The following is a 26,417-nucleotide window of genomic DNA, read 5'->3' as shown; positions in this document are numbered from 1 at the left end:
GTAATGGTCACTGATCCAACAGTCTCAGAGGCCAGCATGTGAGTGAGGACAGGGGAAGCACTGAGCCTGCCTGCAGGTCGTCTGGCACCTGGCCATCGGTGCTTCTATCTTGCAGCTCCATATGCTGGCCTTCAACACACAGGCCTCCTAGTCACAGATAACCTTTCTTTCCACACAACTTTGGTTGCTACAGAAGTGCCGTGCACAGAAAAAGGCGTGTGGGTCTTTGAGAACCAAAGTGAACGGAGATGTGGGCAGAAGATGGAGGAGACGAACACGCAGACGATGACATGCCCAAATCAGCTGAAGTCACTCCACTGACAAATGACAGATAAGGTGTTTTCCTGAATGAATGTCTTGTTGCAACAAAAATGTAAAAAAAAAAGATTGTTCCTCCCTAATGTCTAGCTTTTTCTCTCAGCTACAAGTTGAAAACAACATAAATTAGAACTCCTTGATGATGAGAATCAAAGGAACAGATTATTCGATAAATATTACGATCAGCTTATGAACTGCGCAGTGGATTTAGCAGTGGCTAAAGGGAGTGAAATGATAACATTCAAAGCCTCCAGGAGTTCTGTGTTTAGAGGGACTTCTGCATTTCATTACTGCCACATCCTTTGGATAACAGTCTGGCTATACACTCATTTATGCTCCTGTGCGAAGAGTTTCTAGAAATGACCCTTCGTATTTTTGAAGTTTTTAGACATTTGTTCCCAACCAGTCCTGCTTCTTGTCAGCTGATGTTGAAGCAGAAGAAGGTTCAAGTTTGACAACCTCCGGCTTAAAACCCCAAAGACAAAAAGATCTTGGGGCCAACTCATTTGCAGTCTGGTTACTATTTACTCCCAGCCTCTCCAAGCCATCACTTTTCTGTGCTAATTACCTCTACAGTTTTTAATAGCTCCTTTCTTCATTTGTTGTAGCACCTCAGAAGATCAGTGGGGGCTGGACAGACTCGTTAAAATCACGCTTCACTGCTTAATCCCCCTCTGTATTGTCATTTCCAGTTAATCAAAAGGACCAAGGAAGAGGAGCAGGAGCTGCACAGTTTAGGAAAGTATTGATTGCTTTTCTGGAAGGGAGACATTTTTCAATTCATTGTCATAACAGCTGGTAAAACTTCAAAATTTTCATTTGGAGATCTCACACTGATGGGGTCTAAATAAGGATGTGGAACCGTGGAGACAATATGAAGATAGATGAAAGTGCTCCAAAACTGGCTGTGCTGGTGACAGATTAAGTTTTTTTTTTTTTTTTTCACCGGAAACACGTATGTAGTTACCAAAATTATAAAATCTTTGGATTGATTGCCTATGCAACTATATAAAGCATTGAAATTTGTACAGCAACAGAGGCTGTAATAGGTCTCAATTAAGGCGGTTTGGTGGAACAGATGCATCTTTTTGTGAGCACTTTTTTCAAGGCAACATTAAAAATGCATGCTTAGACCTCTCAGACATTCTTGTGTTGTTTCCTTTTGAATCCAGGTCATGCCTTTTTGCATTAATCAAAAGGTGCACATTCAGTCAGTCATGAACCTTCTGAGACAACACAAGCCAGGGATGTTTAGAGGGGGAAAAAAAAACGTTAAATACTCACAACTGACTTAAAGGAGATCTCGCAGTCTTCCGTTTGAGGGAATGCCGCATCTCCAGGTGAGAGCAAATTTCATAGTTAATCCCTTTGTTTTGCCTGGGAAGCCTTCTGGTGGAAAGGAGAGCAACACGGCTGAAGAGGAGACGGTGGCAGATGAGACATCCTGCTGACTTGACCCATGCATGACTGAGGAAAAGCTGGGAAGCAGGAGAGACAGTATTCAAATGGCAAGGCAGATACAAGGAGGTCGTCTCTTCTTCAGAGCAGCATCCCTCTCCTCTCTGCACAGCTCCAAAACAAAGCATTTGTACAAATGGGAAAAGTATCCTCAGCTGTAAAACATCCTGCTAAAGTCATTCATAAATTAAAGACCGGTGCGCTCAGGAGCCAGAGAAAGAGAACAGAAGAGAACTTTTCCTCCCAGAGTGAGCTTAGCAAGAATCAGTGTGCTCTGTATCAGACAAAGTGAAGCAGAATGTCACTGTGATGTCTGAGCCAAGTTACTGCTGCAGCCACAGTGCCGCTCCGCTGGAACTCCTCTGGCTGACAGACACAGATGTATCTGACGCTCGCAAGCTGGGAGGAGAAATTCCCATAGGGCTGAGCGGTTCATCGTGTTTCAGGACAACGAACATGCAGCTTAGAGAGCGAAGGAAGCAGAGAGTGGGGGGTCAGCTCAGAGGAATCAGTTTTTGGAAAGTGTGGGGGCGGAAGGAGAAACGGAGCGCGTGTGCTTTAGACACAGTCCTGTGTGAAGAACAAAGAAGAGATCCTGGTTATCACCACTTGAGGGTCTCTTGGTCTATGAACGGCTCGGAGGCTGGAGCCACGCGAGCATCATCAAGCTCATCTGCTCAGTCTGCTGCTGCTGCTTTGTGCTCGCGTGGGAGAGCAGAGACGCGGCTCGGCCAGATAAGCAGACCACCAAAAGTGACAGATGTTTTATCACAGGGACCCTCGCTTAAGCGTTGATGGGAAGGTGCACCAGGCTTTGGAGGCTGAGCGCTTATCTGTGCCAGAAACGCTCATCTAAGTCACCACAGACAGAAGAAAAGAAAATAAGCAACACTTTTTTGTGGAATGTAAAGGCATTTTGTTTCTTTATGTTTCAGATGGTGCCGATGGAGTTATGTTGCCAGTAACTAAAAAAAAGCTCTGACCAAAAAGAAAAAACAGCTTAGTTCATACAAGTTAGTTGCCTTGATAGATGGTTGAAGTTGAGAAAAAAAAAACATCCATCCATAAAGAATCTCTACACTGATTAAAGACTCACTCCCTAGAATATTGTGTTTTTGGTGTTTTTAACATGTTCTCATGGCATTTATCTGAAGATGGAGAACATGTAAAGAAATTTAAGCTCGAATTTCATATCTGAGTATTTCTTTATTAACATCATTGTGAATCAGGAGCAGACAAAAAAATGCAGTTTAAAAAAGTGCATTTGTTACATAAAAAATACACTGGGCGGGCCACAAGCTCCCTGCCCCTATCTAATGCATCCACTGCTTACAAATCAGTTCATGTACATCTTCATTTTCCTCATCCAAGCTGGCATCTGGCTCAAAACTGTACAGCTGGATATCTCCAATGTTGCACCAATGGTCCCACCCACAACTCAGAGAGGAATTCCTAATAAACTCCTGCCACACTTTTAAAATAAAAATGATCAGAGTGGGTCTTTAAAGTCTCAGATTTTAGTTCACCCACATATTTCCAAATTGTAGAGCTCTAAATTATATTAAAATATCTGCAAAACACTGTAAGGCAGACAGTCTAATAGGTTAAAAGTTATTAATGCTTTTTTATCAAAGCATAATTTTTTGTTTTTTTAACTCGTAAACAAAATCTTTTATAGGTTAGTGTTCTTTAATTTTGTTCTATTGTTTTTACTTTACAGCTTTACAAAATATTTTTCTACTAAAATGCAAATGATGTACAGATCCGGGCTAGTTCCTAGAATAACTCTTAAATTACTTTGTAAACTACTGTTACTTGCACAAACATATATTTTTTTTACTTGGATGAAAAAGAAGTCTCCTACTCTGACTCAGTGGTACAAAGAAATGTTCAAAATCCTTCCTTAGTGCAAAGGGTAATGATGATATTTTTTATAGATTTGTGGCAGCCTCTTTTGGCCCAGAGATCTAGCTGATCCTATTCTAAGGGGAATAGCAGAACCCTTACACATCCATTTAAAATGTGTGCTTATTGTTCCCCTCTCTCATGAAAGAAAGATTTCACAATGCTCAGAAATGTCTTTGCATTATTTCCGTGGTTCTGACTTTATAAATGGACAAATTTGGAATAAAATATAAACAAACAACCCTCCGAGTTTGTCAGATTTCCTGGAAGTAATGTCTCGTTTTTTTAATATAATGTAATCCTTGCAGCCTCAGCTGTCCACTGAAAGTTTGTGGAAAAAACATACCTGTTGTAAAATCAGACAGACGTTGACTCATCCGCATTGCTGTCTCGGTTCTACACCAGTCAATCCAGCACATGTCTTCTTCTTCCTCAGCTGTCACTTCATATTTGGTGTTTATTTCTCAACATATATCCTCCAATCTCAGCCACAAGGTTATCCTATTTGTGTTGTTAATAATAGATTACATTGACATGAATTCACTCTTCTGCTGTTTAGGAATATGAAATCAATCTTAATTCAGTTAACAGAATTTTTTCCCCCTTTTATTTTTGTTATTATTGAAAATTCACAACTTTTTTCCCAAATAAAATCAAGGTAGGTCTTCTATATAAATACATATATATATAATCAATCAAATACAGAAAATCTATTAAATAATATGTAACCTGACTGCAACCTGATCCCAAAATGCTAATACTCATATAGCCATCAAAAAGAAAATCAGACTTTACAATTCCATACACCAGTTTTTAAACCTCTATTATATAAAAAATAAATTAACAAGTTAGATTATTGAACTTTCATGAAAATGTCTTATTTTGAAATAAAACACTTTTAAACATGAAGTAGCTAAAAAAAAAGTTTTTTCCAGACAAAATAATAAGCAAAAAAATACTGAAAAATATTTTCAATCAGCAAACTATTTAAAATGTGTCAAACAACAGAATACAGAAACCTTTTTTATTCCTATTCATCAACTTTGAAACGTAATCCAGTTTTGAAAGAAAGAATGTGTTGACAGAAAAAAAGGATGGCAAAAACTTAAATTGATTTTTGCGGCTATATCATATTTACCCACCTAAAATCATATTTCTAGTGAGTAACCTGGCCATGACATCATGACAGATGTGTTTCGTGAAGACCCCTCTGCCTCAGCTTTGCAGAGCATCTAAATCACCCTCCTGCCCCCCTCCCTCTCAGTCCTGCCTGACTATCTGATTTAATACCATTTCCAGGCGTCCGGCCAAAGGACAGACACCTGGCTCACCATTGCCACTCAACCACTGACCTCGACACAGTTATGTGAGGCACTTGGACTGAGGAAAACACACAAATGTGCACTTAGGCTCTCAAGCTTCATCATTACTTTTGCACAATTTGCTGCGTTTATAAATTTGATCGCTAATTATACTTTACAGCAGTTACAGCAGCTGCATCACAGTAATACGGCCAATTTTAGTATATGACCTTGGACAATAAAGATATGGTGGTGTTATCAGGGGGAGCATCCCATTGAACCAGACATTATTTTCATTTTCAATCTGTGTCAGCCGCAAGGCTTCTGAAAATAGGTGGTTAAGGAGGAAATGGCTGCAGCCCGACTGTCCTACTCAGCCGCCACCTCCGCCCCAGCGTCAGGGTTGTTTTTCCACAAGACCATGTCAGATCCCTTCAAGCTTGTGAGTGACACGGAGAGGACGTCAGCACAGCCGGAGAGGGATTGAACCTGTCCACAGTCCACAGGGGCTTGCTTATCTCCTGACCCAATTGTGCACCCATATGCTAGCTAGAAAGAAAACAAGATCTGCCTCGGCATGGTAGGAGTAGAAATTTAATCCGCCAACCATCTCTGCCTTCCATGCTTCAAATAAAGTTTGATTGTCTGGAACCACCTATAAACCATTATTAGATTAGCTGAAAGGGGATTTTGACCACATTTATTAGCCAAATGAAAGCTTAAGAACCAATGAATCTAAGAGAGAAATATTGAGCTAAATCTCAGAGGAAATCTCACTTTGGAGCTTCCTTTTAACTTTTAATGCAATTGTTGACTTTTTAATCTCACCACAATGAAAGCATTGGCTTTTTTAAAATGCTTTCCTATCATGATCAACATGAAATGTTTTCTTCTTTTCTTGTTGCAAAATTCCAGATTTAATCCAGAAATGCTGGAGAATGCGTGCAAGCCTCTTTTTTGTATTAAGTGATTGGACATGTTCACCTCTTTGCAAGGTTGAATTGGAAACCTAGTTTTTATGGGATTTTTGTATTAGATTTTTGATAACAGGCATGTCCAAAGTCAGGCCCATGGGCCAAAGAAACCAAAATTTGCACCTCATCTTCAAATGTCCAAAAGGTCATAGGTTCCTTTCATAAAATTAATAATATGTAGCACTTTCTAAAAACTGATGATTTCTTCAATGTGATTGGCTAAATTACATTTTCAAAATCATAGAGGCACTACTAAGCAAGACATGCTATCTACGACATGCTAACAGGAAATGAACGGTGTGAAAAATTGAGAAATTGAAAACGATTTTGGTAAAAATGTATTTAGATGCATTTGTTCCATACAAATTAAAAGTATACCGTTGCATAAAATGTTATTAAATAGTTTACTTAAATTTGATGTTCTTAAAATAATTAAAATAATTTCAGGCTGGTTGGTTGACCCTCACACACTTCCACCTCACAAAAACTGGCACTCTGCAGAACAGTTTGGACACCCCTGGTCTATAAAATGTATTTGGCAAAACACTAGTAACAAAAAAACTAAATCAGAGAGGATAGTTACATGGAAGATTTTCTGTAGTAACTTCTAAGGGAGAGGCCAAAAGGCAAAAAGGAAATTTTAATTTTCTATTTCAGAATCAAAAATGAGTACAAACCAAAAAGAGGTTATTTCAAGACAGCCTTTGAATTTATGTGAAAGCAATTTCTTTTTTTTTACACTGACATTTTAAACCTGTTATTACTAGGTCAATAGTAAATTAAATACTAGCAAAGGTAGCAGCTACTGAAATATGAAATGTTAACACTGATGACCCATACTGTGGGTGTTTTAGAGCTTTTACTCGAAAGCAGTTTGTTTCTGAAGACAACCAAGAACATTTTTATGTCTTTTTATAATTTGCAGATGAGGTTGTAAAGTTACATTTTTATATTTTTACAAGCCAATATAAATATAAGAGGATTTTCTTGTCAGACAAAAGTCACGGACATCTTGCCACAGCTTCTGTCAAGGTCGTCGTGCTCTCACGTTCCGAGTCTGACTCTGTCCAAACGTTTAAAGCGCAGACAGAAAAATTGAGGGGAAAAAAAGAGCAGTCTTCTTTTTGTTTGTTGCTTTTGCTTACTTGCTCGAAGTTGGTTTCTTCACATGTAGAAGTGAGTGATGTGTGCAGTGGGAAATGCCAGTGGGCAGCCAACTAATGAGAAAGAGTCTTCAAAGGGTACAACCAAATCATGCATCTTTCAGAGTGACCACACTGAGGATTTGACTTATGTTTGGCTTCTCATCAAATAACACTATTTTAAAAAGAACTTAATCTTTCTTATTTGACACCACTTACAAAATGTAAGAGTAAAAATGTTAGTTGATTAAAGTGTGGCACAGAAATAGTTCACAGCTTCCTTTTTTAGTGAATCCCTCAGTTAATTTGACAGTTTGTATCACGCTGTTCTGTGAGACTGTTAGACAGAAACAGACGATTACACGCCCACACACGCACGCCTACACATGCACAACTTAACAACAACAAAGCCAAAGAAAGAAAATGGCTATTAGAAACCATATTTCTATTAAAAAATATGCATCAAGCCACATCACTTCCTAAAAGTTTTTTAATGTTTGAGAATAGAAGTTATAATTTTTTTAAACCAAAACATCTCACATTGGTAATATATATATATTTTTAAGGTCATAATCCAAGTGACATGGGGGGTCCTCAAACTTTACTGCCGTTTGAATATGCTTGTCTGCGCCTACACACCTAATTTTCCTATTTAATTGCACCTACACCGTTGCTTTCGTGTTGGTAACAGAATAAAGGGTTTCACATTGCCCTTTTTGCCCTAATACTGACAGTTTCATGTTCATATTGCACACAGGCTCAAAAGGCACCCTTTTTGAGCCCGTTTTTAGAATAATTACATATTATTGGCATTATGACAGCTAGCATGGTAATTCATGTCTGTCATTAACTGAATTTGATGAATGGGAGACAAAAAAGGTATGTCAAGGTTGTGTACAAATGTAAAAACACAAAAATGCTGCAAGTAAATGATCCTGTGTTTGTTCTTGGAAATGCACATGAATGACCAAAAACAAAAAAATTAAAAATGAAGGAAAGGAAGCGCAGCTGTATTTAATTTTTGTTTACATGTTTTTTTTTGCCACAGGCTTCATATCAGCCTTGCTTTTGTCCTTGTTCACGCAGGTGCATGTGCATATGCTTGTGTGCACACTGACGCAGATGCTGCTTGGGACACTCGGTACATAATGTTCAGACTTCCTCCCTATCAGGACTTCCAGTTACCATTCATCTGTTTCACCTAAACCAAACGAGTGTCAGAGCCCAAACGCATACTTTTTGCCAAAGGATTCTTACTTGCAATAAATACTTTCCCACCATCCCTTCATTAAAAGAAGAGGAAAAATTTGCAACAGTAAAGGTTTACTTCATCCAGACTTCACACAAAAGTAAAATAAAACTAAAGAAGAAATAAATTCTGAGATTTCTTTAAAATGGGATTCTGATGTAAGCGCACCTGGTACGCTGTGATGATGTGTTTACTTTGCAGTGTACTCTGTGTCTTCTTTAATTACTGTTAACCAGGACCTCCATCTGCTTCCTTTAGAGGTGAGAAAAGCAGCCAGAAGTATTGTCTTCTAAAAATGATCCAAGCAGACACAAACAAAATAACTACTTTTGTGTGCATATATAAAAATGGACGTACAGTATGTATACATATATGTTTATCCCTGCGGGAGGCTTTGACTCTCTGTTCATCTCTGCAGCTCTATGACAAAGCATACAAGAATCCCCCGTGGTGAGTTCCTCCATTCATTTGTTCTAATGTGCATCTCATGCAACGTTGACCATAAGAGAAAAGGGGCTGACTTCTTCTACATTGTCCTGAGGTTTGTTCTCTCCAGCAGCAAAGATGCAGCATTTCTCTGTTTTTATGTTGACGTCTGGATGAGAGAGACCCACTAAAATTACTCAAAAAAGAAAAAGGTCACAATCAGTGTTCCTGAGTCATATTAGTGAATGAATTGAAGTTTTAAATCTCTGAGGGGGGCACAGATTATGGTTTGTGGAAGATTTTACACTGTCTTCCCGTATTTCCTCAGGGAAGCTAAAGAGACTCATAACCTCGTAACCCAATGATGCACAACACCCTATTGTGGCACCACTGAGAACTTTCTGACAGGCTTCCTCAGGGCTACTCAGATGACAGCCAGAAGGCCCTACAACAAATTGAAATTCCTGTTGACTCATTTATCCACATTCTGGTGTTCAGCAACATTCTGAAGACTTAGTCATTCCCACTGTGGGAGATCCACCTCTTCTGACCTCTAAAACCTAAGTCCCAGCCAGTCCTTCCATGTGGGATTTCTTTGATCAATACTCTCCTTTTGGTGGACATTGTTTTCTATTTTCATTTTTGTTTTTTGGAGTATTACTTCTTTATTTTGTGGTGTGCTGCCAAACCTTTTCACATTGTTATCAGTGCTCACCGGCGTTTGGTAAAAAAAAACACCAGCGTGTCTTATACGTTGCCAGTGCTCACATCAAAGGTGACTTTGATTTTGACTGACTTCATGCTGTGGTGAATACGAAAAAAAAAAAAAAAAAAAAACTATCAACCAGAGTTTCTGCTCATCTTTCTTCTAGAATCTGGCAGTTTTTTAGTTTGAGGGCAGGTTTAATGCTCATACTTTGCTTGAATAGTTCTTAAAAAAACAAAAAAAAACAACTTTCTTTTAATAGAAAAAAGGGGATTTGAATCTCAGAAAAACATGAAAAGTCAGATTTTATTCAAACCCTCCGGCCAGAATCCCAGCTTGTAAAAACTGTTCATTGTTGAGATGTGTTCTGTTTCTTCTTGCTTCAAACGTGCATCTTAATCCAGTCAGATTCTACCTTCGCCTCACATGCGCCTCTCTTTTTTGATCTTTTCATGGAGAACCACACTCTTCTGGTTATTCTATAGCTTGTAAAATGTTTTGGAACGACGTGTAGATGAATTTATTCTTTCCTTTTGAAGGGAAATATCTGCAATCAGCTGCAGCAAAAGACCCAGACAGTACAGATCCACCTTGGTGAACAACAGCCCAACAAAATTATGCACCGTTTTCCTCAAAACCTGTTTTCACGAGGAGAAAGTTCAATTTTTTTCCTCTATCATACTACAAAACGTATTTCCGAGGAGAATTGTTTGCTGAGAAACACTAACATTTAAAAAAACCAAAAGCACTGCTTTATTTTTTTAAGCAGTGGAGACCATAATCTTGATATAGAAATGTAAAGTTTAGTGTTTCCTTTTTGACTAAAATAGCAACTATAAAACATTAAATATTTGTGTGTTTTTTTAAATAATGACTATGTTAATATAATTTTGAAATTCCTGCTCCTTCAACTTTGCAATTACAGCGAGTGATAGATTTGAGGATTGCCGTTTGATTACTTATCTAGAAAAGAGGTAGCTGCAGCGACCATGACACAATGTTCACTTTTCTTTGTAGCATATTGTTATTCAACTTTAATTTATGCATACGATTTATAATTAAGAGTAATTATGGTGATATATGATGGCATCATTTACACAGATAGGTAAATTGCGTATCTCTTTTACTTGTATATTTATTTTTATTTTTCAATCAAATAATGACAAATCCTTTTGAGTTTAATACATCCATGCATATCTCTTTTGTTTGTCTTTTTTTCAAATAATTGCTTGAATTAAATCAATTTTAGGAAACCCAACTTCAATGTATAGCTGTCTTTCTAGGCTGCACAATTTTAGATTTTGGCTCTTTCCCATTTTTTTCCACTTTGTTTACCCTCCTTTAAAGTCTTTCTATGTTGCAGGAGAAAAAACAATCTATCTGTAATTTTGTACAGTCTAACAATCCAATTTGTAGTTTTTTTCAGAAATCAACTTGGCAAAAATGCAAAAAGTGCATTCATACCTGTGATAAACAGCAAACTTTTATTTTAACCTAAACAATCTTCAAAATCTTCAGGTAGGTTGAAATTAAACTTTGTTGACATTTTCATAAGAAGATATTTGCAATATTACAGTTTTTGTCTTATATTCAGAAGATTTGTTTACAAGTGTCAGTTTTGCCAACAGGACCAGGTCATGAAGAGGCTATACTGATGTCCTGGGTCCTTTGTGTTCTTTTCACTCTTTGAAAAAAGAAATTATAACAATACCATATACAATAATGAGAAATGAGTGTGGCTGGAACGTGATCTCTGTTTTTTTCTCCTTTTGAACGAATATTTGAAATCTTGTGTATGACCTCTGACCTCCTCCAGGTCTCCACAGAAAACCCCAAAATATCCGGCTACATTGCTGTCTCGGTTCTTCACATGCTCCATTTGTTTTAGATATTTTGGCTTGTTCTTTTTATATTTTTGGTGTCCTAATTTTTCCTCCATAGAGAGTTTTTATGTCTGTTTGCTCAAATATAAAGATCATAAACAGTCCCTCCAGTCTTAGATTAAAACTCCATAAATTATTACTTCAAAGCTGGAAGGCGTCCCACCTGCGAAACAAGGGGACACACATGGATTCAAAGCAGCAGTTTTGACATCAAATCAAAGATCTCTTTTCAACAAAGACGACAGCCTCTGCTTTCTCGGAGATAAAACTTGTCTATGTGGCCTAAAAGACCCCGTTAGATCGTGTTACCAAAAACAGAATGACCTACTTTCGAATGTGGGTTTGGAATAACTGAATTAGTCTCTTGCCTGCACCAAACAGAGCCGTTCCTGACCTGCAGGCCTACTTCTGCATCAGAAATTTAAAAACACTCTCATTCCAACACATTTCTGATATACTTTTTTAATAATAAATGTTCAAAAAGGGAAATCAAAACTTTGAAGCGAATAAAACAGCAAAAATTCACAATATTAGTTGAGTTAAGCACGGATGAATTCTATTTTAAATGCTGTAAATTAAAAGACCTACTCTCCAAGTCTTTCTGTTCATTAGACCTGACGGACTGCTGCGCTGGCTGCACTAGTGATGATGAGTCAGAGGAAGGGTAGACAGGAGGTGTCTGACAAGTGGATGTTTGGATGATTCCTAAAGAGCTGAAGTTAAAGTCATCTTGATCATTTCCCCTTCAGAATCCGAATCAGGCGGGAGCAGCTGTAATAAGATCTCATGATGCATGAGAAAGCTGTCCTCCTACAGAGTTTTTTCCCTCTGATTTTTTATGAACGTGGGCTTATAATTTCTACATATTTAGAACAGGTTCATCCCCCCTCTTAATAGTAAATTAATGGGATGTCACAAACATCAACATAAAGTTCAATACTCTGACATTTTCCTGCAAAGAAAAAGAAATGTAAAATAGTCTGTATTTAAATGCATTGCTTTTTTAAGGTTAGTCAGTGTTTAATTTTTTTTTTAATTTCCTGCTTCATCCATTCATCTGAAATGTTGTGTAAGTTCAATTTTACTCTTAATTGGTTTATTTAAGGTCACATTTAAAATAAATTAAATTTGATTCATTGATTTGTTGTATTTTAGATGTAAAAAGATTCTGACTTGTAGACTTTGTAAAGCTGTGGTTTTAGTGAAACATTTTTAGCTGTTGTTTTAAGCACGACTCACTTAAAAAGAGTTTTATAATCAAATTCTGAACTTTTCTTAGTCAAATAAATTTTAAAATAACAACAACAAAAAAACTCTCCAAGGTTGTGTCCGAATGCCCTCACTATTTCCCTAATCAGGGCACCAGATTTTGAAAGCGGATGCTCTATATCGAGCACTAAGTTGTGAGTAATTTGGAAACCACTTAAGTTTAAGACAATTGTAGTCTTGAAAGAACAAAAAAAAAAAACCTCCTCCCCCCCATAGCCTACTATAACACCTGAGCTAATAATGAACTGACACTCTACATCTGTAGTCACAAGCATGTACAATTACATTAATCTGACAAGCATTAGTGGCAAGCAGGGTGGTGTGGTGTTTGATGTTTGAACCTCACACCTTTTGTCCCTGCTGTTCAAGTAATAAATTGCACAAAAACCTGATAAAATAACCCCAAAACTTCAGAATGCAGCCCAGCAGCCACACTTCACAACTGTCAATAAGCTTAACTTTTGCTTTTTACTTTTTAATTACCATATTTTAGGGCTGCACGTGCTGTAGTGGTCAGCACACTCTCTTCACAGCAAGAAAGCCCTGGTTAGATTTCCAACAGGGAGCTTTCTGTGTGGAGTTTGCATGCTCTCCTCATGCATGCGTGGGTTCACTCTGGGCACTACAGCTTCCTCCCACAGTCCTAAAACCTTACTTCAAAGGTGATCTGGTATCTTTAAAGTGCCCCTAGGTGTGCATGTGACTGTGTGTGGCCCTACAACAGTCCAGCGACCTGATGAGGGTGTGGCCTGTCTTCATCCAACAGTAACTGTGTTGGCCCCAACAAAACCATAACCCCCGAAAGGCATTCAGCCGGTTCTGAGGTTCTGAAGCAGGATGGATAGACAAGATTTGTTTTTTATTTCCATCTACAGACCCATAGCATGCCAACACAGCAACATAACACACAAACAATGAACAACAAAAAGCTATTGGCATTTAGGATTTATATTCACAGAATTTGGACAGTGCATTTTTATAAAGGGCAACATTTAAAAATACTACCTTGGTTTTCTCAAGGGACCTTGCTGGAGGGAAAATGGGAGGGGCAAACCAAATGAGATGTTTTCCCGGGGTGCAAACACAAAAGGTATTGTTAAAAAAAGATTTAGCACAAATATAGCCCCACTGAACCACCTATGGTGTGGAGACGTAACTTTGATTTAATTTGATAAAAGAAAAAAACATTACTTGTGTGTGATTTATTGCAAAAAAGAATTGTTCAATTGTTCAGGGGCAGCCATGGTGCAGAAGTAAAGCGGTCAACCCCTCATTGGAGGATTGCAGGTTCGATTCCTGCACTCCCCACCCATGTGTCGAGTGAGACATCGAACCCCACATTGCTCCTGGTAGTGCTGGTTATAGGTTGACATCAGTGTTTGGCACCGGCTCCACCATCAGTGTGTGAATGTGTGAGTGCATGGGTGAATAGGACTGTGACTGTAAAGCGACTTGGGACCTCTAAGAGGGTAGTATAGCACTTTTTTTAAGAATACACCACTTTCCTTTTCTTTCTAATTTTAGTGACAATTTCTTGGATGTGTTTAATCATGTATTGAATTGGTGTGAATAGACTTTAGCTTGAAAAAGAGAATATAACACAACTGTGAAAAAAAAGAGCCTAACTAAATGCATTTTTCACTACCTCTTAGACTTTTTAATGACATGAAACCTTTTGGCCTCACTTGATCTTTGACATTTCGCAGACAAAAAAGGTCAATGCAAACATGTTGTTGAAAAGGTGGATGATAATTGACTGTATTTTGCATAAACAGATCACAGATAACATTTTATGACTAAAAGAAAACTGAGATAGTTAATGCGAATTATGTTGATTTGATCAAAACAATACGCTCTGCCTTTTGCATGGTGACTCACTTCTTTTTCTTCCTGTGCTTTCTGGGTCTGTTACTTTCATTCCACATTTTTCGCTCTCTTCTTCAACATTTCTTGGAAAACATTTCCTGCCTGAGCGATGTGCATCCGCAAATCCATCCATACTATATTGCCCCCTCCATGGCTTAAGGTTCTGAAAGATGTTGAATTTTTTCCTGGTGACTGACCGACCGTGGCTTGCATGCTATCCGTCTATTGTCATACATTTAGAACACTTTCAGTGAGAAAATAGGTGCTGCTCCTTTGTATTAAAGGGACTTTCTCTGTGTTTGTCAGACACAAAAAGCTGATGTTCATTTAAATACCCCCCCCCCCCACACACACACACACACACAAACACACAGCACCAGTTGACCTCTCATTTTCCTGTCTGCAGATATGATGTTCCACATCTGACATTTTGTTTTCCTGCAGTGGCAGCCCTGTTACAGTACGTCTCATCTGCTTTCTGTCACTTTCACACATCATCAATTTCCGACAACTCAATGACAAAACAATGTCTGCAGAAAAAAGGACGAGAGGAAAAGAGGAAAACATTTTTTTTTATTGGCTTGACTAAAAATTACAGGTGAGCATTGACCTGCAATTGCAGGTCCTTGATGCACTTGCATGCATGTTTAGAGACAAAAGAAGAAGGAGCCTTTAGTTCACCAGCGAACTGCAAACTGATTTTTACACAAACAGTGTAAAAATTGTCTGGTCCAAAATAATTCAACATAGGAACAGAGACAAACACATGGTCTGGGTTTATACCTATTTTTGCCTTTGTGGTGAGATCAAAAAATTAAGACAGCTAGTCTGCGTCTCCTGAGCAGACTAGTCTAGCCTATTTGCTTGGGTCCTTTGTGATGGGGTCCTGTGTGACCAAAATGACTTTCGATCAACTGTGAGCAAACCAGTAGCTGGCATTTCTACAGGCTTTGTCAATCTACAACAGTCATTTAAAAAATTGATAGAGAGATAAAGTTATTGTTTGACCTTTTTCATTGGTAGCGTCAAGATATTTCTGTACCCCCTTAAATTGATTGAGGTAACAGGCACCGAGACGTTCAAAGATCTAAAAAGCTTTTTTGATAGAAAGGCTCCAGTTGAGGTAACAGAAACTCCAGCTGAAGTTTTGTGTTTAAAGCTTTTTCTTTTCCCCAGCCATATGGAGCTTTTAAGTCATAATTTAATCATCCAGCATACCAATTATTTATTAATCAGTATTAAGTGATTTGTTTTGTCTAATAATGCAAATGAAAACCTTTTCTTCAGTATTACCAAAAACAGGGCGAAAAATTATCTAATATAGAAGTAAATGTCACAAATTTGCATATTCAACTGGCTTTTTGCATGGACAATATAAAGATGAAAGCAGCAGCAAGCAGGTCTGCAGCGGACTGTTTGACTTTAATATTGTGGTCAAAAGCATGTGTCCAGAGGCTTACTTACAGCGGAGTGGGGGCTTTTGATGTCAGTTTCTCTTGTGTGCAAGCCTCATGGCTTTTAATGAGGCAACCTGCCTCATTATCGCGGCCATGTGAGGCCCCTAAACAGCCACCTAGTGGGACAACCTCTACTCGCCGTTCTGGGTCTGCAAATTACAGCTGCTTAGCCCCTCATTGGAACAGACTCCAGCCTAGTCAGACTTTCTAATGGCGCTCAGGAGACACAGACTTGTATCTACACATATTCTTTATCAAGGCTTATTTGGTAGTTCTTTCGGCTGTTCTATTGTAGGGAAACTTTGAAACATAAGGTGTGAATTTGGAATGTTCTTCCAATCATTTAAGTGTTCAATATGCAGTTCCAAAAAACAGCCAAAATGTCTTCACTGTAAACCCGAACAGAACAATGAGCTCCAAAGTTTTACCATCATAGAACTCAAAAGTAGCAACCAAGTCAAGTCAGCATAAAGCCTATAAGCCGATCGAAGTTTGACTTCAGTTAAATCTTTATTTGACTAAAACATTTTGAGTAAATTAAACGTCGGTGTCAAAACTTATAAGTGAAGACACGTGACATAACTTACGCCCATGAACGTTATGAGACGAAGTCAGCCTCATAGATTTTTTGAGATGCGGAGGCGCAGCAGTAAGTGTGCCTGCCAGACTAACAAGACCTTGGTTCAAGTTCTGTAACACAACACCTTATTGTGTGGAGCTTGCATGTGTTGGGTGTTTAGGTGTCAACTCAAACATTCTAAATTCTTTCTTCTACCATAGGCAGCCCCCTGATCCAGAGAGGATTGACAATGAGTAAAAAGTTATGATTTAGTTAAAGTGTTAGTGTCAACTTCAACATTCTAAATTCTGATTAACTTATAATTTTTAAGCAAGACAACTTAAAAAATATGTAATCAGTTTCCTCATATTTTGAGTTCACTGAACCTATTCAGGTTTACAGTGTTGTTAAGTGTTTGTCCCCAGTCATATTTTAAAAGTAATCTCTCTTGTTCATGTCTCCTCTTTTTGCTCCTAGTGTGTGCTCGTCTCGCATCTTTGTGGATCATTCTTGATGTGTTTGTGCCAAAAACTCCTCGCTCCGTTTAGTCATTACCAGCGCAGAAGCAGTTCAAAATCACAAATCAAGCTAACCTGCAGGCATTTGGACTGTGGGAGAAAAATAGAGGCGCCTCAGAAAAATGTGACGGGGAGAACAGGGAAACTGGAGATAGGAAACTGAAGTCATCGTCTAAGAGAGTACAGAGAGTAATTACAGAAGTAACAAAGCCTTAGTCACAACTGCCTTAAGAGTATATATGGTCTCAAAACATTAAGGTCGTGGATCGCTCGGTGGACCCGTATAGCCAAAATATTCATGCACATTTTTATCTATAAGCATACTGTGGGTGTCAGGTTGTAGTGAACACTTAAACAACACACAAAGGTAAGTAGGGGGGAAGTAGGTGGCGCTCAAGCGTGCAGTCTTACTGTTACAAATGAAGAAATTACCCCACAAGAGCATATTTTGTGTGGGCATCCTACGGGTGTCACTTACGTGTCACCTGCAAACCCCGTACGTTCAGCATTTGCAGGTGATCAGTACGCGCGCCTCCCTAACAAAAAGAGTGTGGTGTAAGATAACCGCACGACAGACAGCATCACCAACAAGGCTGAGGAAAGTTGCACACACCTATGACGACAGGTGCGTGTAACTTCTCTCAGCCTTACTAATACTTCACGATACATTTACCACACACACATTCAGTTTTCATGACATCCCTTGTGGTGCCCATGCGCACCTCAAAGGAACTTTAAAAACTCTTAGCTTAGGTTTTATTGGGATTTATTCACTTAGTTTATTCATTTAAACTTTACGGATAAGCTCCTTGATATGCAACATACTGTTTTCAAGAGGGTCTTCTGTATCGAACATTTACAAAAGAAAGAAAATAATAAAAAAAAGAAAAAAAAGAGAAAAGAAACACTGCAATGTAGCTCGCAGCATGCACAGACTCACACACACACACCCACAAACATACCGGTGTTTTATATTCATTTGCCTTGAATGACATGGCAGAAAATATTGACCAAGGATTTTTATGTAGCTTGTATGCTTTCATACTGACTCAAAGTATTCCCAGATTTCATATTTTGGTTTTAGTATTTGTTAAAAGACTGATATTTTAACAAAGAAACACAGACTTATCTGGTTTGTAATCTCCCTAATTGCATGAAAAAACAACAGAAAACAACCAGCATTTATTGTGAAAATGGAGTTCATCCAGAAGGTCTTTTGGGAGTCTTTCTGTACCGAACAAAGTCAACAGTCACTCAGCTTGTTCCTTTATGAAAATTAATCTTCACTAAAATAGTTTTCATTGCCCAGAGCAGCAGCCAAGGTGCAGAACAGTAATTGGTTGAGATGTCTGTCAGGAGTCCTCAGTGGCCCGATACCTGCAGGCTGTTACCCAGCACTACCCCAAAGTTCTTGCAGAAGGGTTTGTCAGCAGGCATTTGTGCCCTTCATGTGATTCTCTACCCGTTTTTGCAGAGAGTTTAGAAGCTAACCATGCTCCAAAATGCTTTCTGCCGGGATAACATTCTCATTCTGGATTAAAAATAATGAGATAAAGCATGACCGTCCTTATCATCAGCAACAACCAAGAACGTCTCAATTCCAATGAATGTGGACTGACAGAGTCATTACAGATAAAATGTTTGTGGCTTTATTATGATCTGATCTTTACATCTGCCAGCTAGGGTGTTAAAAGACTTGGAAAAAAAATCCCAATAAAACTAAAAGACCATTGTTTTGTCTTTAATCAATAAGTAATTTTTCCTTACATAAAAAACAGCAGCAGATATTCTATGAAGACAATAATCTAAAACCACTAAAGTTATATCCTAAGGCCAAAAAGAAAACATAAAGCTGTGTAAAATATAGCAGTAAGATGCATTTATAAGCTTTTGCTGAAGGGAAATTAACTGGGGAACACACTGAGGGCTTTTAAAATGAATCAAATTACACTGTTTGTCATTTTTGCCCCTCCTTTGTGGTGTCTAGGGTAAAATTACCTGATCTGTGCAACTTCTTCTCAGGGGAGCAGAGAGTTATAGAGGGCTGCCTGGTCTAAGTGCCTCTTTGCACCCTGTTGGTGCTGCAGCAGCCTCTTGTCAAACATTTCTCTGCAGAACGCCCCAGGTGGCAGAACAGATGCAAGCGCTACACACCCTAATGGAGCAGGCATAAATTAAGAACACTGACAAGATCAAAGCTACAAATGATGTTGCAACATAAAAGTAAGGCAGGTGGAGATTGTTTTTTTTTGTTTTCCTTCCAGGAAAAGCTACACTGGAGTGTTTTGTAGCTCTCAACATTAAATTAAAATATTAATATTTACCCACATCAGTAAGATTTTTATAATTCCTACAGCCTTAATTGGTCAAAAAGGGGTTCAATTACAAGAAAAAGGATACACAAAGTCATATATGAACATACTATTTAGACATGTATCTCAAGCAGAACAAACTTAAGAAAAGACAACCTGCTAAAGGCAACGTATATCCAAAAGGGGATACAAAATGTTGTATAAGAATATGTTCATGTAGGAACAGCTGTAATTTTCTAATAACTCAGCTCTTCAGGAAATAAAACAGTTTAATGTAAAAGCATCAAAACGAACTAATAAAATTGTGGACTGATTTGACTATTCAATTCAATTCAATTCTATTTATATAGCCCAATTTTCTGACAATTCCAAAAAAAAGGAGCAACCTCTTGGATGTCCACGTGAAGGAGGGATCCTCACCCAGGACGACAAAAAGATGTACCAGAACTCTCCAGCAGATGGGCTTCATCAAGATGGGGTTGGGGGACGGCTGGGGGCGCGACTATTGTTTTTTATATGTGCAGCTATTATACTTTGGCAAAATTTGGAATTTTTCTTTTATCTTTATATAGAAACCTTAAACACACATTTTTGAAAATTGGCTGACACTGCAAACAGCTAGAGTTCATATAGAAAGGGGCTGAATGATCACAAAGAGCCTAAATGTTACATTCACAACAGGCTCAGCAACGGGTGTTCAAGCGACCACTTTCAATGAAAAGTCTATTTAAATGCACCTTCGGGTTTCGGTTTCCAAAATTCTTGCTGTCAAACGCTTCTACGCAAGTTTTTCTGTCCAGTTTTGGGCTTTATACACAAAACGTACGTCCATTCAACACGAGTTGCAAATTAAACATCTATCATCTCGAATTATGATCAATCATGGACTCTGTTTTGGTAGTGACGTATGGATGGCGTCCTTTTTCAGTCATAGAAGTGCCAACAGTTTCAAAATTGATCACAGAAAAGGAATTAATAGTCGCAATATTTTTCCAGCCAGAATTCTGACATCAAGTCTATTATATATTGGAATAGAGCTGTAAAAAAAAGGCCTGGAGCAAGATTCACAAGATTTGCATGACTTTGGCATTTCACACCAATCCTCCGCCCACTGTTGATTTGAGCACTAGTATCGGTTAGCGGCAGTCCAATGTGAACACCGTATGCTATAAATGCATTTAAGAACCCATGTTCAGCCAGAGACAGCTCATCTCCTTCCTGTAAATACCCTACAGCACCCTAAAGGGAATTCTCCACAGTGTGAGAACCTCTGAATTAGACCAAAACCCTACCCTCCATTGTCAGATTCAAATCAAAACAAAAAACAGATGTAGGTACTGAAATGACCACTTATTGAGATGGTGGAGTAAACCCATCTTAGACCTCAAGTTTTAACCATCCAGTCCCATAGATGACATCTGGGATTTGGGACTCCAGCGTGTTTATGTCTAAGGTTCACATTTTTGGTTGCAACTGGTGAGATTTAGATAAAATGGTCCTTCAACTGAGTTATCATGGTCCTGTCACTTGCAGATCAGTCTGCCATCATTCAAGTTTACTCATGATCTTTTTTATGGCACGTTATAAAACAAAAATCAGGATTGGTTGGGAATCGTGTCCAGTGTTCTGGATTTTTGGTCATGTGACAGAATTAAATTGTAAGATTTACTACAAAATAGAAGCATGCCGGTAGTTTTAGTTAGCAGACACGATGACCACTTCCATGAGCTGACCTCCCCTTCCTCCACCCTCCTGTTAGATACAGAAGACATTTCAAACAGCAAACCTTTTTTTAAAACCCTGTGACAGTTCACCAGGTCTCCTATTTCAATTATTCAATACATTTGGCTCTGACACTCTGAATGACACAAATCGATTTTGGCGCTCATCCAGTGACCAGTAAATGGACCATGAAGTGGAAATTCAAAACTGCTCAGAAAATTACAGCGACATCATGAAAAGCTTTTAGAGCCGTGGCCCAGATTTGAATTAGTCAGCAGAATGTCAATTGCATTAGCACTTCCTTTTGGTCACAGCAGTTATTATTCATATGGAACAGATGTCTCAAGAATTAATTTGGGGGTTATTGTTCTGCAGTTTTACAATAGTTCTAGTCACACGGTTATTGAACTCTAATTCTATTTATGTTTGGAAACAGTAATATTGTTGTAGCCCATGATTTTCTGCATGACGTAAATAATTATAAACCCTCATTTGTTTCATCTTCCACTTTGTTAAGTTAAATAAAATGATTTTTCGTCTGCCAGAAAATCCCTGAAGTGTTGAAGGGAACAGAGATGAAGAAAGATGGTTTTATGTCTGACATTTTCTATCTCACACACTTATTCTTCTCAGATCCCATCCGTCTATATAATCCCTTCACCTTTGAGCCCCGATTCATCCACAGCCAGAAGCACAACCATGTCTGAGGTTTTCCACTTCCAGGAGTGCAGTTCTCATCAATATCATTAAGCTTAGAGTTTTTTTTTTTTATATACTTCTGTAATGTTCTGACATTTCAAAAATACTGACTTTAAAAGACACAGATTAGAAGCACGATATTACATATAAAGGGGAAAGATTAAGAACATTGATAGAAAAAAAAACATATCTGGGTCACTTGTGAGTACAAAAAAATCTGCATTCATGAACTATGCGCAATTTTACAATGCAAACTTAAAAAAAGTGTTTCTCGTTGTAACAAATACTGCCAATAATTGTCTTTATTTTTTGCTATTTGACTTTATTAAAGTGCATCTATTTTACATAACCTGTATAGTAAGAAAATATCAATTTTCTTTTGAAAAATACTTTTGCTCACATATTCAGTTAAAGCTATTTCTTTGGCTGTAATCATTGATAATGATTGTTGTCCAATAAATGTGCAGCTTCATAGCTAAATACAGAGCATAGATACAGATAGATACAGAGCAGGAAAACAAAGAAAAAACAACTTCTGCTCAGACTGACAGCAAAGAAAGGCCAAATGGGGCTCTTTATAGGAAATAGAAATGCTAACAAATTATTTTATCAAAGTGAAAATGTCAAAGAGAAAATGCCATTCTGAAAATGTTTTATCTTGATGATGCTGCTTCAGCACACATGATAAACCAAAAAGTAAAAGTCTTTTGCAAAATGTGCCAGAGTCAAAGCCTGCAGTTTGAGATATACAGCCACATCACACAGGAAGGTCTTATTTGAAGTAGATGAAAATGGCAGTGAAGGCGCCGTCCTTTCCTTTCTGCAGAGATGTGTGGCTGGATTCACATGAAGGAACAACCATCACAGGGTTGGAGGGCCAGATTGTTCCTTCTGACATAAAATACTTAGTTATTGTATGGGTGACAGCATTTCTGTGTGGTTACATTTGCAACATCATTTGTTGGACAACATTCATCTTTTCAGAAATTAAATGGACAGACACCAAGAAAATGCATTACTTGTTTGGATTATATGGAGGTATTAATACAATCTGTTTCTGGTGGTACTCTTCCACTCTATAAAAATAAAATAAAATGTAAAAAAAAAACATACCCAGGAGGGTGTTAAATGTATATATATATGACCAAAAATTGCCTTTGTTGCTACATTTTGTAGACCATCAATAAAAGCTGCATTAGAGCCAATTCTCGCATTCTGTTAAAATAGAACGCATGTTTTTATCCCTTTGTCTAAAATGCTTTTTTAGGTTTTAGATTATAAGTTAGTGTACCTGCAACTGAAAGGAATGAAAAATGACCCAAGTAGCAATGAGGAACAGTCGTGACAACTCACTGAATATTCCCTGTATGAATAATTTTTTTTTCATGGGGGGGGGGGGTGTTTGTGCAGATATGAATACCTAGGAAGTAAAAAGATAGACGTTTTGTAAATATTTATTTTTGTGTCAGATAGGGTATTTAAACTTTTAGTCCAGGTCACTTCGCAAAACAAGGGATATAGTCAGAAAAAACATGTTCACCTTTTGGCATGTCCCTTCAGGGGCCGCCATAGCAAATCAGCTTTCACTGATTCACACAGGTGGTTTGGCAGAGATTTTTATGCCAGATGCCCTTCCGGACACAACCCTGCATATTATCTGGGCTGGGAACCAGCACTTGGGGACCCAGACTTGGCACCCCTTGTGGCTGCATAGTTGGGGAGGAGCTCAAAGGGTATTTCCCAAGGACCCAGAAAATTGAATTCTCGAAAATGCAAAGATGGCAAAGACAAAAATAAGCTTTGTCTTTTCTTAAAGACACACAAGCAGAAGACTATGGGCATGAATAGGACTATCGGCACTGAGCTGATTCTGCAGCTCAGAACAGGCAGGACAGGTATGGGCAACTGGCTGAGGAAGCTAACAAAGGCTATTTCCAAATTCCCTCCTCCCTACTCCCTAAAAACAAAAAAAAAACTATAAAATGCGGGACTATCCACTGCTCTGGATTTGTTAAGCAACCGCTAGACTCATGATGAAGACTTTTATGGTTCAAAAATTACATAAAATACTTTTTTTTTCACAAAAATTGTCCAAATGCAATGCACTGTAGTCTACATGCCCCTATCTGGTAAGCATTGATGCTCACTGGTTTTTCACAGAGACTTCTGGGAACTTTCTATGACACGCAGTATTGGAATTGTAGATTCGGACGGCTCTACAAAATGGCGAACAAACTACAGTGAGTAGTGAAAGAATTCGAACGCAACAAAAAGTCTTTCCGGGGTGGTTAGTTTCAGTATGAGCCGGGGCATTACCCAACCCAGAAAAGGGAGGCTGGCAAAGGTTTTGACTCACATGACAAGAAGTTCCGCCTCAAACAGTTCCCAAACCCCAATCCACAGTTTTGGATACAGTTCATTGATTCAATCCAGAACCAGGATTTTTCTCAACAGACAGGTAGAAGATCCAGCAAGGGGCATTGCAGGGCAGATCAGGGTCAAAACAGGATCAGGCAACCAGAGCAGGATTCAAAGCAACAAGCTGTGGAGAAACAACAAATTTCTGGCGGAGAACTAGTGGTGATCAGAGCAATAAACAGGCAGGTGAACAGATACAGGTGATCAGGGGGATTGGAAGGGGATTGGAAGGTGACACAGACATGGGGAGGGGACTGTTCTTAAAAAGTTTATCTCATTTTCAATAAATCACAAAAATATGGCTTCTCTTAATTTCAGCAAACAAACAATTATAATTAAAAAGAAAGGCAAAACCTGATTAGTTGGTTATTTATTTGACCGTACACATTTTCTAGTCAAAACATGCAGCACATTATCTAAAGCTGATTTGCACACATCATATGCAAGCCTGAAAAATCCAGCCTTTGGGCAAAATCCTCTCAACTCTCGTTCATCCTCTCAGGGGAGGTTAATGCCACAGCATCAGAGATGGATCTGTTCTTGGTTTGTCCCCTGTCAGCACAATAGAACACCATGGAGGGAAGATCCGGCATGTGCAGCTTCAGTGGCACTCACCTTCATCCCTGCACAAGTGCACTGCTGGCCCTGCAGCTTTCTCAGATGCCTTTGGCCGTCCTTAAGTGTCGCAGAGATCAGGAGGCGAGGACTAAAGGTTCTTTCTACAAATCTAATAGTGCTAGTAGAAATATAAAGTAAGATTCTGACAATGGAGTATATTACTGTCTACCAGGTTTCAAAGCAAGATGGCTTTTTTTTTCTTTGTTGAAAAGGAAGATGTAATAAATATTAATGTGATGAACTTCCTAGATCTGTTCACTTTTTATTTTTAAAGGTTAGTGGTTCATTTTAACAATGATTCGTTTCATATCATGAATTGTGGTTGTCGATTATAGTCGATATTGGTCCATTTCGAATGATCTGATTCACTGACCTAAAAACAATCCAAGACTTCTTTAAACAAAAATTCAACCAGTGTGACTCAGAGATAAATACCTGGGTACTGAACAGTTCAGGTGAAGTTTTCCAGATTTCTTGTGTTTCTAATCAAGTGTAAATAAAATGTGTACAAACAAACAAGTAAACTATAATTAATGGCAAATCCATTCACATTTATGTTTCATAAAGTTCAACTGTTCTTTTTCTTTATCAATAAAATTTTTGAACTAGCCTGGTGTGGTGATGAAGTGACTTCAGCAGCAGCTTTGTGTTTATCAGTTTTTTCCATTTTTATTGCAACACATGAAAAAAGAGAAATGTCTTCAATGAAAAGCTTTTGAGCACTCACTCCTCTCAGTAAGAAGGCCCTGGTTCAAATCCAGCCACACAATGCCCGCTGGTCCTTCTTGTGCAGGTTGCAATCACGCTCGGCAGACGTGCTTGCAACCTGCAAATGAAACATCTCCAGCATTTTCTTGAGCAGTTGATTTTGAAATTAAAACCTGCACCTTTTTATTTTCCCATAATGCTTAGTTGTTTACGTTAAGTTGCTGTAATTCGCTGAATTGTAACGTGATGATTCCATGTTGCTTCTCCCAGGTTGAATTGTAACTGTAAGCATGGCAGTGTACAACACAAAAACAACGCCATAATGTTTTTTCAGAATTTGCATTGCGGTTTACATACTTTACAACAGGGAAACAGTAGAATATGCTCTATGTTTCACCATACATTTACATCAAAGTTTCACAGTTTTGGTTTTTCTCCAGGTATTCCGCCTTCCTCCCACAGCCCAAAAAATCCTGGATACGATAATTGTTTGTTCTAAATTGTCTCTATAATCTGAATATGATTGTGCAATGTGTCCAACGGAAGCTTCAATAGGCTCCAGCAACCCCTTGACCTCAAAAAGAATTCAGCAAGTTTGAAAGATGCATGGATGAACAAGTCTTTATCCTCAAAAGGTCAGACCTATATTTAAATTCTTTGGTGAATACCATGATGTCAAACTTCTTTGCAGGATGCAGAGTTTCCTCTCCAGATGATGACACAGAAAAATTGTATGATATTCTCATAAAATCAGGTTTAATATATAAAAATAAATACATGAATCCACAATACAGCAAAACAAACATTCCCCAAGGACCATTAGAGAGCAGAACTTCAGGACAAATGTGCTATGATGGAGGAGAAAAAAACATCATTTATCCAAAATGGCAAAATATGTGATTGGAGCAG

At 38.3% G+C, this 26,417-nt stretch overlaps 1 protein-coding gene across 3 annotated transcripts in view; it reads right to left on the bottom strand.

Moving 5' to 3' along the window:
• Positions 1–24,330, bottom strand: part of chrm5a (cholinergic receptor, muscarinic 5a) — a 32,544-nt gene extending 8,214 nt beyond the window's left edge. Inside the window, exons 1-2 of one of the 3 annotated variants that reach the window (XM_020713869.3) lie at positions 24,121–24,330; positions 1,603–1,796 (exon numbers count right to left, since the gene is read on the bottom strand). The gene's annotated coding sequence lies outside the window, so the exon portion shown is untranslated. Of the gene's footprint in view, positions 1–1,602; positions 2,164–24,120 lie in introns of those variants that run through there. The other 2 variants (XM_078941332.1, XM_004082346.5) reach the window with 2 other exon arrangements.
• Between the last annotated feature and the right edge of the window lie 2,087 nt (positions 24,331–26,417).

Source organism: Oryzias latipes, chromosome 22 (assembly GCF_053564925.1).
Source record: "Oryzias latipes strain Hd-rR chromosome 22, Olatipes_Hd-rR_3.1".
Taxonomy (NCBI): domain Eukaryota; kingdom Metazoa; phylum Chordata; class Actinopteri; order Beloniformes; family Adrianichthyidae; genus Oryzias; species Oryzias latipes.
This window is presented reverse-complemented; position numbering and strand designations above follow the sequence as displayed.